Consider the following 11,697-nt stretch of genomic DNA (forward strand, 5'->3'; position numbering starts at 1 on the left):
AAAGAACAATATTTTACCCATTGACCAATCCCGAAACCAAAAGCATAACTTTATTCGACAAGCCGCCCATTATACCCTTACTACTGATACTTTGTACCATTGAGGTCTAGATGGTACTCTTCTTCGTTTCCTTGATTGTAATGAATCTGATTCCGCTTTACACGAGCTTCATGAAGGTATTTGTGGCACACATTCAAGTGGAACTATTCTTGCTAAAAAGCTTCTAAGGATGGGATACTACTGGCCTACAATGGAAAAAGATTCTTACCACTTCGCCAAGAAGTGTCCTAAATGCCAAATCCATGGCAATCTAATACATGCACCAGCACAGGAATTGCAACCATTTACAATATCTTGGCCCTTTTGTCAGTGGGGACTCGATTTGGTTGGCAAAATTCATCCTTCATCTTCACATGGACACGAGTTCATTATAACTGCAATAGAATACTTTACCAAGTGGATAGAAGCAGTCCCCATGACCACAGTGACTGGAAAACAAATTGCCTCTTTTATCCTAAACTATCTGATCTGCAGATATGGTATTCCAAGTTCCATCATCACCGATAATGGATGACCCTTCAAAAACCAAGATGTCCAAGAGCTATGTGAATTATTCAAAATACAACATCAGTTCTCTACACCATACTACCCTCAGGGAAATGGTCAGGCAGAAGCATCCAACAAGACAATACTAAAAATCCTAAAGAAAACAGTGAATGATGCAGGCAAAGATTGGCATGTACAACTCAATCCAACACTTTGGGCATACAGAACTAGCATCTGCACACCTACAGGAGCAACACCTTTCTCATTGGTCTATGGATTAGAAGCTATTTTACCACTAGAGGTAGAAATTCCCTTTCTCAGAGTCTCTCTAAAAGGCTTAATCCCAGATGAAGAGTATCAAGTCAACCGACTACAAGAACTGGAACTCTTAGATGAAAGATGTCAGCATGCTTACACTCATCTCAAAGCATATTAGTAATGTATGTGCAAAAGCTACAATCACAAGGTCATTCCCTGAAATTTCAAAGTTGGTGATCTAGTACTCAAGGAAAATCCTAGAAATCAACAAGATCGAGAAGAGAAAGGGAAATTTGAACCTAACTGGTTAGGTCCCTATGTCATCATATCAATCTATGGATCAGGTTCTTATCAGCTAATAACTTCAAAAGGAGGTGTGCTCGACGAACCAACTAACAACATTCATCTGAAGAAATACTACACTTGAGTAGTCTAATGCACGGAAAAAGTAAAAAACAATCAAAAAAATCAAAAAAAAAAATCAAGAAAAAGAAAATAAAAAGGTACAAAGCAACTAGTGAAAACCTGGTAACAGGCGCTATTGTGAAAGGATAGCTCCTTTATCTATATCCATATCCTTATCTCTGTAGTAAAGCACTATCGGCCATCACCCGACACTTAGCAAATATCCATTCAGAACATACTTAGCGTAGTCACTATCCTAATTTATCCATCTATCCTTTCACCACACTTTACCATGGCTTGGTAATCACTGTACATATCCACATCAAGACGCACACTTAGCTAGGGGCAATAAACATCAGAACTTACAAACATGTTCAAGCCGTCGAAAACAATTTGCAAACTCAGAACATCATATCCAACATAGCAAAAACTTACACAAACCCAAATCAAAACATCAATCGATAACAGATTCACACGAGAAATACAATGGATGATTTTCTGAAGTACCAACTATTGCATTTTGCATAAAGTCTTGACTATTTTTGGATTTAGCTTTTCAATTATTGGAATCTCTAAATTTTCTCAACAATGCTTCCAAGATAGATAACATCGAGAAACTCCAATATTTTCTTAGTCTTCTGTCTGTGAGGTGATCATTTGTACTGTGTAAATACTTCTCTCGAGATGTGATATAATGAATATCATTGAAGACATGATTCCACTTTACGCATACAAATGGTTTAATCTTGTCTATTTATACGCAATCTGCACTCTGGTCATCCTGGTTCAATTATACCTTGATGCTTGTTCTATCTTGCAAAATCAAAACATCATGTAAATTTTTCTTAAGTCATCATGGTTTAATTATACCATTATGCTTGTATAAATTTTCAACATATCCAAAAATCAATCCATGCTCAATGATGATACATATATCGAAAGCAAATAAACATGTGGTTATATCGAATGACAAATGCAGAATGAGGGTGCTCCAAAAATAATTAATTGCATATCATTTTACAATTAGCTGCATATTGAAGAGGGGAAAACAGATTTGAAGGTCAAATGATCAAAACATAATGGAATAAACATGCAAAATGCTAAAATATCATTAAAAGACCATTTCACCTTGCTATTTTACCTTCTCCTTCGGATTGAGCTTGATGAAGTGAAAACGCCCCTTGATAATGCTCCACTTGATGTGCTCCTTTGATTGCTGGATGTGGATGGCTCTCCAATCTTGTGCACAAATGGAATGGATTTGAAAAATGATAAGGATGGGATGATCAAGTTGCCAAGATGATTTCCTGGGCTCAAAAGGGCAGCATAAACTTATTGGATTTCAAGATGTTCTGAATGAAGGGATGGAGCCCTATTTTATAGGAAGAGGAGAGGAAAATGGATGGCTAGGATGAATTCAAGATGAAGGGCTAAGATTTACTTGTGAGCTCACACAAGGTCTAAGAGAGGGTGTGGAGACCAAGAATTATGCCTTAAAGGCATTTCGTATCTCCACACTCCACAAGATGCATTGGAGGAATTAAAAATTCTTCAAAAAATGATATCATGGGGATTGGAGGAATAAAAAGGAATTAAAAATTTCTTGGGAGAGGGGATGCCTAGAGGAATGTGTGATTTTGAAAATCTTACATTCACCTAGGAAAAGAGCATTTAAAGCTAGTGGCTAGATGAAAATTAGGACAAAGAGTTGACTTTATGACTGATCATGATGATTAACCATTAACGACTCATTAGGAGGGGAATTAGAGGAAATGTTAGGTGGGATTAATATTTGTAGAAGAATTTGACTAGGAGAGAGAATGAGTGGAGGGAATAAAAAATTAGAAGAATAATGTTAAGTGAGTTTAGGGAGTTTCTAGAAGAATGAATTAAGAAGATGATTTGAAATTAATTAGCTAAGAGGAAGATTTGTGAGGATTTGATTTTTTTAGAAGAATAAAGAAAGGGATTGATTTATTAAATAATTCAATCATATGCTATAGTGACAATATTAATTATAATTAATTAATATTGAGAGGAATTTGAATTAACATAATTAATTAATTAATTATGCGAGGAATTAAAAATAATAAAAATAATTATTTTTAAGTGTCTACATTTTGCCCCTCTTTAAAGCGAGGTGTGATGACACATTGATTCAAAGAATAATCTTGTTTTGATGCTGATATTGGTTTGATAGGATGCCCCAGCTCTTGATTGATAGATTATGGTATGGTGATGCCCCCTCAGGAGATCAATTGAGGTATTTGATCTTTGGAGTTTTGCGAAATTGATATCCCGATATATTTGATTTGATTCGATTGATAAGATCTAGATTCAGTTTGGTTTCAAGAAGAATTCATCTTGTATAAGACAAAGATGATCAAAGTGTCTGATTTCAGGAAGGATACATCCTGTATAAGACATGACTGATCACAATGTCTAGTTTCAGGAAGGATTCATCTTGTATAAGACATGATCAGATCACAATGTCTGGTTTCAGGAAGGATTCATCCTATATAAGACTTGATCGAAGTGTCTGGTTTCAGGAAGGATACATCCTGTATAAGACATGACTGATCACAACGTCTGGTTTTAGGCAGGATTCATCCTGTATAAGACATGATCAGATCACAATGTCTGGTTTCAGGAAGGATTCATCCTGTATAAGACATGATTGAAGTGTCTGGTTTTAGGAAGGATACATCCTGTATAAGACATGATCAGATCACAACGTCTGGTTTCAGGAAGGATTCATCCTGTATAAGACATGACCAGATCACAATGTCTAGTTTTAGGAAGGATTCATCCTGTATAAGACATCATTGATCACAACGTCTGGTTTCAGGAAGGATTCATCTTGTATAAGACATGATCGGAGTGTCTAATTTCAGGAAGGATACATCCTGTATAAGACATGAATCAGAATCAGAATTGATTATGTGAGGAAAAAAAATAGAGGAAGAAAAATTAAGGTGGAAGGGATAGATGAGGAACAAATATGAAGTAGTTGTGAGGTATTTGGAAAGAAGAATACGAGATGCGAGACTACGGAGGAAAATGGGGGCAATTGAGAACTCCATGGGATTATTGAGTTTAGGATTTGATGAAATGATGGTGAGATTTTGTGCACAACAATTGTGGAGAGCCAACCTAGTTTGTTGTTGCCCTGAGTGACTTGCACTATTGATTATAGAAATCAGGATACCATGAGAAATGCAGGGCATGGACTGACTCTGTAGACAAACGGGAATTTCTTGCACACAACAATGCAATTGTTAAGAAACACTAATACAGAGTTGTGGGTTCATGCAAGGAAACCCTCAAACACACTGATACCTCTTGTACACAAGAAGGTAATTGCTGATAAACACTAGTACCAGGTCATCGATTTATACAAGAAGGATCCAAAACATGCCATACTATGAAATATGCCCCAGTATGCACCTATCATAACATACCTGGATATGGAAGAACCCAAGTAGTCGTAAATAGTGGCAGTCGTAGGGAAAAAGATGCAAGCCTATATGAAAAGATCTAACAAAATCTAACAAGTCTCTTCCTTGTGACCACATGATACCTCTTGCCAAGAGTAGAACTAGGATGGACTTGGGATTGTTTCTCAAGACTTCTTGAAGCTTACACACAAAGGCATAAAATCTCAGTTTCAATGGGACATTCCTTGTTAATGACTCAGGCGAAGACTTCATCATCATACACATGTTTTATTGGGAGGCGGAAAAGGAGTGTTGCACATGGGTGGGCTGGATGGCAGATGATTTGTAGTATCGAAATGATAGACAGTGGATCCGGTTATTTACCTTGGCGTCTGCATAGAGGTTTTCACCAAGGTACTTGTCCATAGCGCCACCAAGTGGTTTTCACTAATGGATGAATTGGTTTTTCTTTCTTTTTCTAATTTTTTAATATGTTTGTGTTATAAGGTGTTTGTTTGCCATGTTTTCATCAAAGTGACAATTTTTTCAGGATCTTTTTCTCATTTTAAGACTTTCTGAGGACCAAGCATAAAATCTTTTGAGGTGCATGATATTCATTGGATCATCCAAAGGATCGCCTTTAGGAGTAGCCAACTAATAATCTCATGATCTATGTTTCACTGTGATTACATATGGTCCAAGCCAATTAGGCTCAAACTTGCCTTTCTTTTCTCTTTCTTGCAGATTTTTCTGATTTTCCATGAGGACAAGATCACCAACTTGGAATTCTTGGGTTCTGACTTTTTTATGATAACTCATGCACAGATGGTTTTGATATACCCAAAGATGATTCAAGGCATTGAGGAACCTTTCATCTAGCAATTCTAGCTCTTGTAAGTGGGCAATTCTGTATTCTTCCTCTGGTAGAATGTTTTGCAGTGATATCCTTAGAGAGGGGATCTCGATCTCAAGGGGAAGGATGGATTCGGAACCAAATATTAGGGAATAAGGAGTGGCACCTGTGGGGGTGTGGATGGAGGTGTGGTAGGCCCACAATGCAAGATGGATTTGGAGGTGCCAATCATGGCCTACTTCATTGACTGTCGTTTTGAGGATTTTTATTAGGGTTTTATTAGATGCCTCAGCTTGACCATTGCCTTGGGGGTAATATGGAGTGGAGAAGCGGTGTTGGATGTCAAATTTTTGGCAGAGTTCTTTGACATCTTGGTTCTTAAATTATTTACCATTATCTGTGATGATAACTTTTGGGATGCCATATCGGTAGATTAGGTAGTTCAGGATGAACTTGGATATTTGCTTGCCGGTGGTGAAAGTAAGAGGGATAGCCTCTACCCACTTGGTGAAGTATTTAGTGGCAGTGATAATGAATTTATGTCCGTTGGAAGATGAAGGGTGGATTTTCCCAATGAGATCGAGCCCCCATTGCGAGAAGGGCCATGGTGTAATGAATGGCTACAATTCTTGTGACAGTGCATGAATCTTGTCGCCATGCTACTGGCAAGGGATGCATTTCTTCACATAATTGTATGCATCTTCTTCCATTTTAGGCCAATAGTAGCCTATTCTCAAAAGTTTTTTAGCCAATGTGAGTCCACTTCAGTGTGCCCCACAGATACCCTCATGTACTTCACGTAATGCCCATTTTGCTTCTTGTTTATCTAAACACCTTAGGAGGGAACCATCAAAATGCCTTCTAAACAAGGTGTTTGGAAGGATGGTGTAATGGGCACATCAGCAGATGAAAGTTTGTTGTTGGGTTTTGGTGAGGTGTGGGGGAATGGTGTTGTCTTTGAGGAAAGTGAAGGTTTCTTGGTACCAAGGGGACTCGAGACCAATGAGAACACACACCATTTTAGACTCTAGTAGGTCGTATGCCGGTATAAACAAATGCTTGACCAAGAACTCACACTTCTGACCATGTGTTGGCATTTGAAGGAGGGAGCCAATGGTGGCCATTGCATCTGCAACCCTGTTGTTTGTTTGTGGGATTTGGTCAAACTTGATTGCCATGAAATGTTGCTTAAGATCTTCAATAATGGTATGGTAGGGAAGGATTTTATCATCTTTTGTCTGGTATTCATCATTGACTTGTTTTATGATGAGTTGGGAATCACCATAGACTTGTAATTCCTTTATTTTCCAGTGGATAGCCAAGCGTACACCTATGATGAGGGCCTTGTATTCTACTATTTTATTGATACATGCAAAGGCTATCTTGTATGATTTGGGGATGCCATCTCCTTGAGGTGTGACCAATAATATTCCTGCCCCCGATCCATTTTGAGTGTAGGAGCCATCAAAATACAATTTCCATGTGGAGGATGTGGTAACAATCATAATGAACTCATCTGGTAATTCTGTGAGAAGAGGATGGTCGCCTGGAAGTGGAGCTTTAGCCAATTGATCTGTAATGACTTGTCCCTTGATTGCCTTTTTGTCCACATATTCAATGTCAAACTCGCTTAAGAGCATTACCCATTTGGCAGTTTTGCCAGTGAGAGTAGCTTTGGACAAGAGATATTTAAGTGGATCAATTTTAGCAATTAATTTTGTCTTATTATTTAGCATATAGTGTCGTCGTTTCTGTGTGCTGAACACTAATGCCAAACATGCTCTTTCAATGGGGGTGTAATTGAGTTCATATCCTACCAACGTGCGACTGATGTAGTAAATGGCATGTTCCTTCCCTTGATCATCTGTTTGCGCCAATAATGCCCCCAATGCGACTGTAGTAGCACACATATACAAAATAAGGGGTTTTCCAAGAGTAGGAGGCATCAATACGGGAGGTGATGCTAGATATTCTTTTAATTTCTCAAAGGCCTTTTGACATAGGCAATCCCATTTAAATTTTGTGTCTTTATGCAAAAGGTGTGCAAGTGGATGGCACTTGTCTGCTAGCTGTGAAATGAAATGCTTGATAGATTGGAGTTTTCCCTAGAGACTGTGTAGTTGTTTGAGAGTTCTTGGTAGAGGCATTTCCATAATATCTTTTACCTTTGCAGGATAAACCTCGATGCCTCTGCGGGAACCAATGAATCCTAGTAGTTTTCCTGATGTGATGCCAAACACACACTTTTTGAGATTTAGGTGCAGCTTGTATTTTTCCAATATTTCGAAGATCTGTTTTAGAATGGGGATGTGTTCTTGTCTTTTCTTGGATTTTCCTAGTAGATCATCCACTTAGTCCTCCATAATTTTGTGCAAGAGGTCATGAAAAATTGTTGTCATTGCCCATTGATATGTAGCTCTAGCATTTTTAAGGCCAAAAGGCATGACTTGGTAATAGAAGGTACCCCATGGTGTTGTGAATGCAGTTTTATACTGATCCTTATCTGCTATCCTGATTTGGTTGTATTTAGAAAACCCATCCATTAGCGATAACATTTCATGTCCTACTATAAGGTCCACAATCATGTCTATATTGGGGAGCAAGAAATCATCTTTAGGACAAGCTATATTTAGATCTCATAAATCTGTGCAGATGCGGATGCCCCCAGCAGGTTTGCCGACAAGTACAATGTTGGAGACCCATTCAACATAATCTATTGGTTTGATAAATTCTGCATCTAACAACTTTTGGAGTTCTGCCTTCACATGGAGTGCAATATGTGGGTGCATTTTGCACAATTTTTGTTTTATAGGTTTTGCATCTGGGTGGACGATGAGATTGTGAACCACCAAGGTAGGGTCCAACCTTGGCATATTGGAATAGGACCATGCAAAATTGATTTTTACCTCTATAAGGAAGTTGATGAAGTCTTGTTGCTTGATTTCTGTGAGGAATTTGACAATGAGCACATTTTTCGGAATAATCTCGGTGCCCATGTTGATGATGTCTGTTTCTTCTATCAACAAATTTGATTTGTCCTGTGGAAGGTAACCAAAGGTAGGGAGGTCAAATCCCTCATCGTCAAGTGCCTTTTCTAGGTTTTCACTTTCAGATACGCCCTTTGTTTTTATTTCTTGTTCATCCAAAGGAGCCTCAGGGAGGTTTTCACCTAGGGAATCATATCTTTTTCTTTTATTATCTTTTTTGTGGCTAAGGGCATTGACTTGACCACCAAAGTATCCCTTTTCGTGTAGTTGAATACCCTTGATTCTGCTACAATCTTCCATATTTTGCATTGTTAGGAGAGCAATGAGAGCATTATTGTTGGCGCAGATATCTAAAGTGGGTTTGTCTCATTGGCCCTAGTCAATGAGTTCAGGATGGACAAGATGTAGCTCATGTGAAGTGGGAGGGGTTACGGGGGTGATGGTATTGATGTAAGTGTCCAAGAAGATATCTTTCTCATATTCATAAGGCATTTCATAGAATTCCTCTTTGTCAGCGCTTTCAATATCCGAAGAAGGAGTAGAAGGGGCACCAGCGATAGTAATCTTAGGCACCGGGGTGTACCCCAAGCCTCTGTTGTATTTGTAGGAGATAGGATTTATGGGTGTTTTTCTTCTTTTCTCCTCTGGTCCCAGGCCATGTCCTTTGTAACCCATTTTTTCAACTATGGCAGATGCTTTTGGGTACATTTCTTTGGATATTCTTGTTGGATCTTCATCTTCTTCCCGATACAGCCATGAAGAGATATTTTTTTTGAGGCTTTCATTATCAAGTGCGCCCCATTGATGGAAGGTGGTGTTTTGGCATTGTATGACTGGTTTTGGGTCCTTTTTTATCTCTTTTGGTTTTCCAAATGACTTAGGAGAGAGAGGGAGGTTTCCTATTAATAAGATGTCCTACAATTTGTATTCTCCACAGCCATTGTCCAAGATCTTGATTTGATTATCTAGTTGGGATGATGTGGAGGCAACATTTGATGTGTCAGATGGAGGCGTTGGCGAGGGTCTATTTAGTGGGAAATGATACGGATGCTTCCCCTCTAATAGTTTGCAATATTGAAAAGGTTGGGGATCACCTTTGATAGTGATCTCTCTTCCGTTATAGGGGAATTTGATGCATTGGTGATAGGTGGAGGGTACGGCCTGCAAGGAATGAATCCATGGCCTCCCGAGGAGAATGTTGTAGGGGAGGTCAAGATCTAATATTTGGCAAGGGGTTTCAATTGTAATAGGGCCCACTTGAAGAGGTTAGGTGACCATGCCCTTTGAAATTCTTTCTGCATCATCATATGCCTTTATTGTGATCCTTCCTGATGTGTCTATTAGATCCTCATAAAGTCCCAATTGTTTTTTTAATTTGTATGTACATAGATTAAGCCCGGATCCACCATCTATTAGGATACGTTTGACCTTGTGCTTGTGGATAAGAGCTTCGATGTGCAAAGGTTTGTTATGGTCTTCATGTGCGGGAGCATCTTTGGAGTTAAATACAATGTGTTGCTGGGAAGCAAGGTTTCCAATGAGGGCTTGGAATTGGTTGGCATTGATATTATCTGGAACACATGATTGGAGAAGGGCTTGTTCCAAAATTTCTTTATGGACCGGGGAGGTCTTGAGAAGTTCCAAAATGGAGATCTGCGCGGGTGTCTTCCCAAGTTGATCAAGGAGGTCATATCGGCGGGTGGAAGACATGGGTGGGGGGTTTGTTGGGGGAGGAACTCCTTGGATGGTGACTCTTCCTCGATGTGTAGTTGCATTGTAGTCATTCTGGAAATGGGAGGTGGAAGGCATGGCGCCTTGAATGACTATCCTAGTAGGATTTGGTCTGCTTTGGGAAGAAGGAGAATTGACTCCTTGGATGGTTATGACATTGACATGATTGTCTGCAGGTTCAATGCGACCTACTAAAAAATCAAAACCGGTTATGTGATTAGCGTAGTCATAGCCCATTGTGTTAGATGATGAGCCTTTTTCTTTATCATGCTTCAGGAAGGGTTACTGGTACATTTTGAGTTTGTCATTGTTATTACCAGGGTTTGTATTTACTATCTCAATCTCACCCCTATCAATGAGATCTTGTATGTAGATCTTCAGTTTCATACACTTTCGTGTATCATGTCCCTTGATACGATGGTATTCACAATACTCATTTTCATTATACCATCTTGGTTTAGGTTGATTGGGGTCAAACGAACGAGTGATTGGAAAAACCACTATACCTGCTTGGATAAGTTTTTGAAACACCACTTCAATAGGCTTAGCCAGAGGAGTGAAATCTCTTGGAGTCCTGTTATTCGATCGGGGTGGTCATCCCTAGATTGAGACATTGTTTTGAGGTTTTTGGGATTGATTTTGGTTGTTGAATTAATGATTGTAGGTGGTGGATTTTGGGGGAGCAGCCATGGTTTGGACCCACTTTGCATCAGTTATACCATCATTGACCACATTTTTGTTTTTGGACCAGAATTTTGGCTTGTCATTATAATAAGAGGAAGAACTTTGTGTTGATTTCTGGTAATGTTTCAAGGTTCCTTCCTTCAACAAGACACGTTCGAGGGCGAGACCCTTATCTGTCAATTTTTGGAAGGATTTGATACATTGAGATATTAAAGGTCTTGAAAGTTTAGGCACCAAGTTCTTTTGGAATAGCTCAATTTGATGTTGTTCTGGCATGTCCGACTAGAATTTCTTGATAAGATGTTGCCATCTTTGTAGGAAATTGGTGACGGTTTCTCCGGGCCTTTGTTTTGTATTACGTAAGTCCATCATAGAAACATCATTACCCATGTTGTATGCATAGTGGGCCACAAATTTTTTTTCCAAGTCTGGAAAAGACACAATGGAACCTCATGGTAAAGATGAGAACCATGCCAAGGCATCTCCTATGAGACTCTTGGGAAAGAGTCTGCAAAGATAAAGGTCACTATAGGAGACTTCTTGGCATAAGATGTGGAATTCTCAGACATGGTCGCGGGGATATCCTTTACCTTCATATTTGGTGAATTTAGGGATCTCAAATCTCGAGGGATATGGTGCAACTGATATAGATGGGTCGTAAGGACAAGGGCAAAACTCTTTGAACGAGTAAGTTTTCCTTTTATTAGTCTTTTGTTTCATGTCCTTGATGATATTCTTCATGTCTTGAATTTCTTTGATGATGTCTTGTTGTGGACTTTGATATTTATGAATTGTA

Source organism: Cryptomeria japonica, chromosome 4, assembly GCF_030272615.1.
Source record: "Cryptomeria japonica chromosome 4, Sugi_1.0, whole genome shotgun sequence".
In the NCBI taxonomy this organism is placed as follows: Eukaryota; Viridiplantae; Streptophyta; class Pinopsida; order Cupressales; family Cupressaceae; genus Cryptomeria; species Cryptomeria japonica.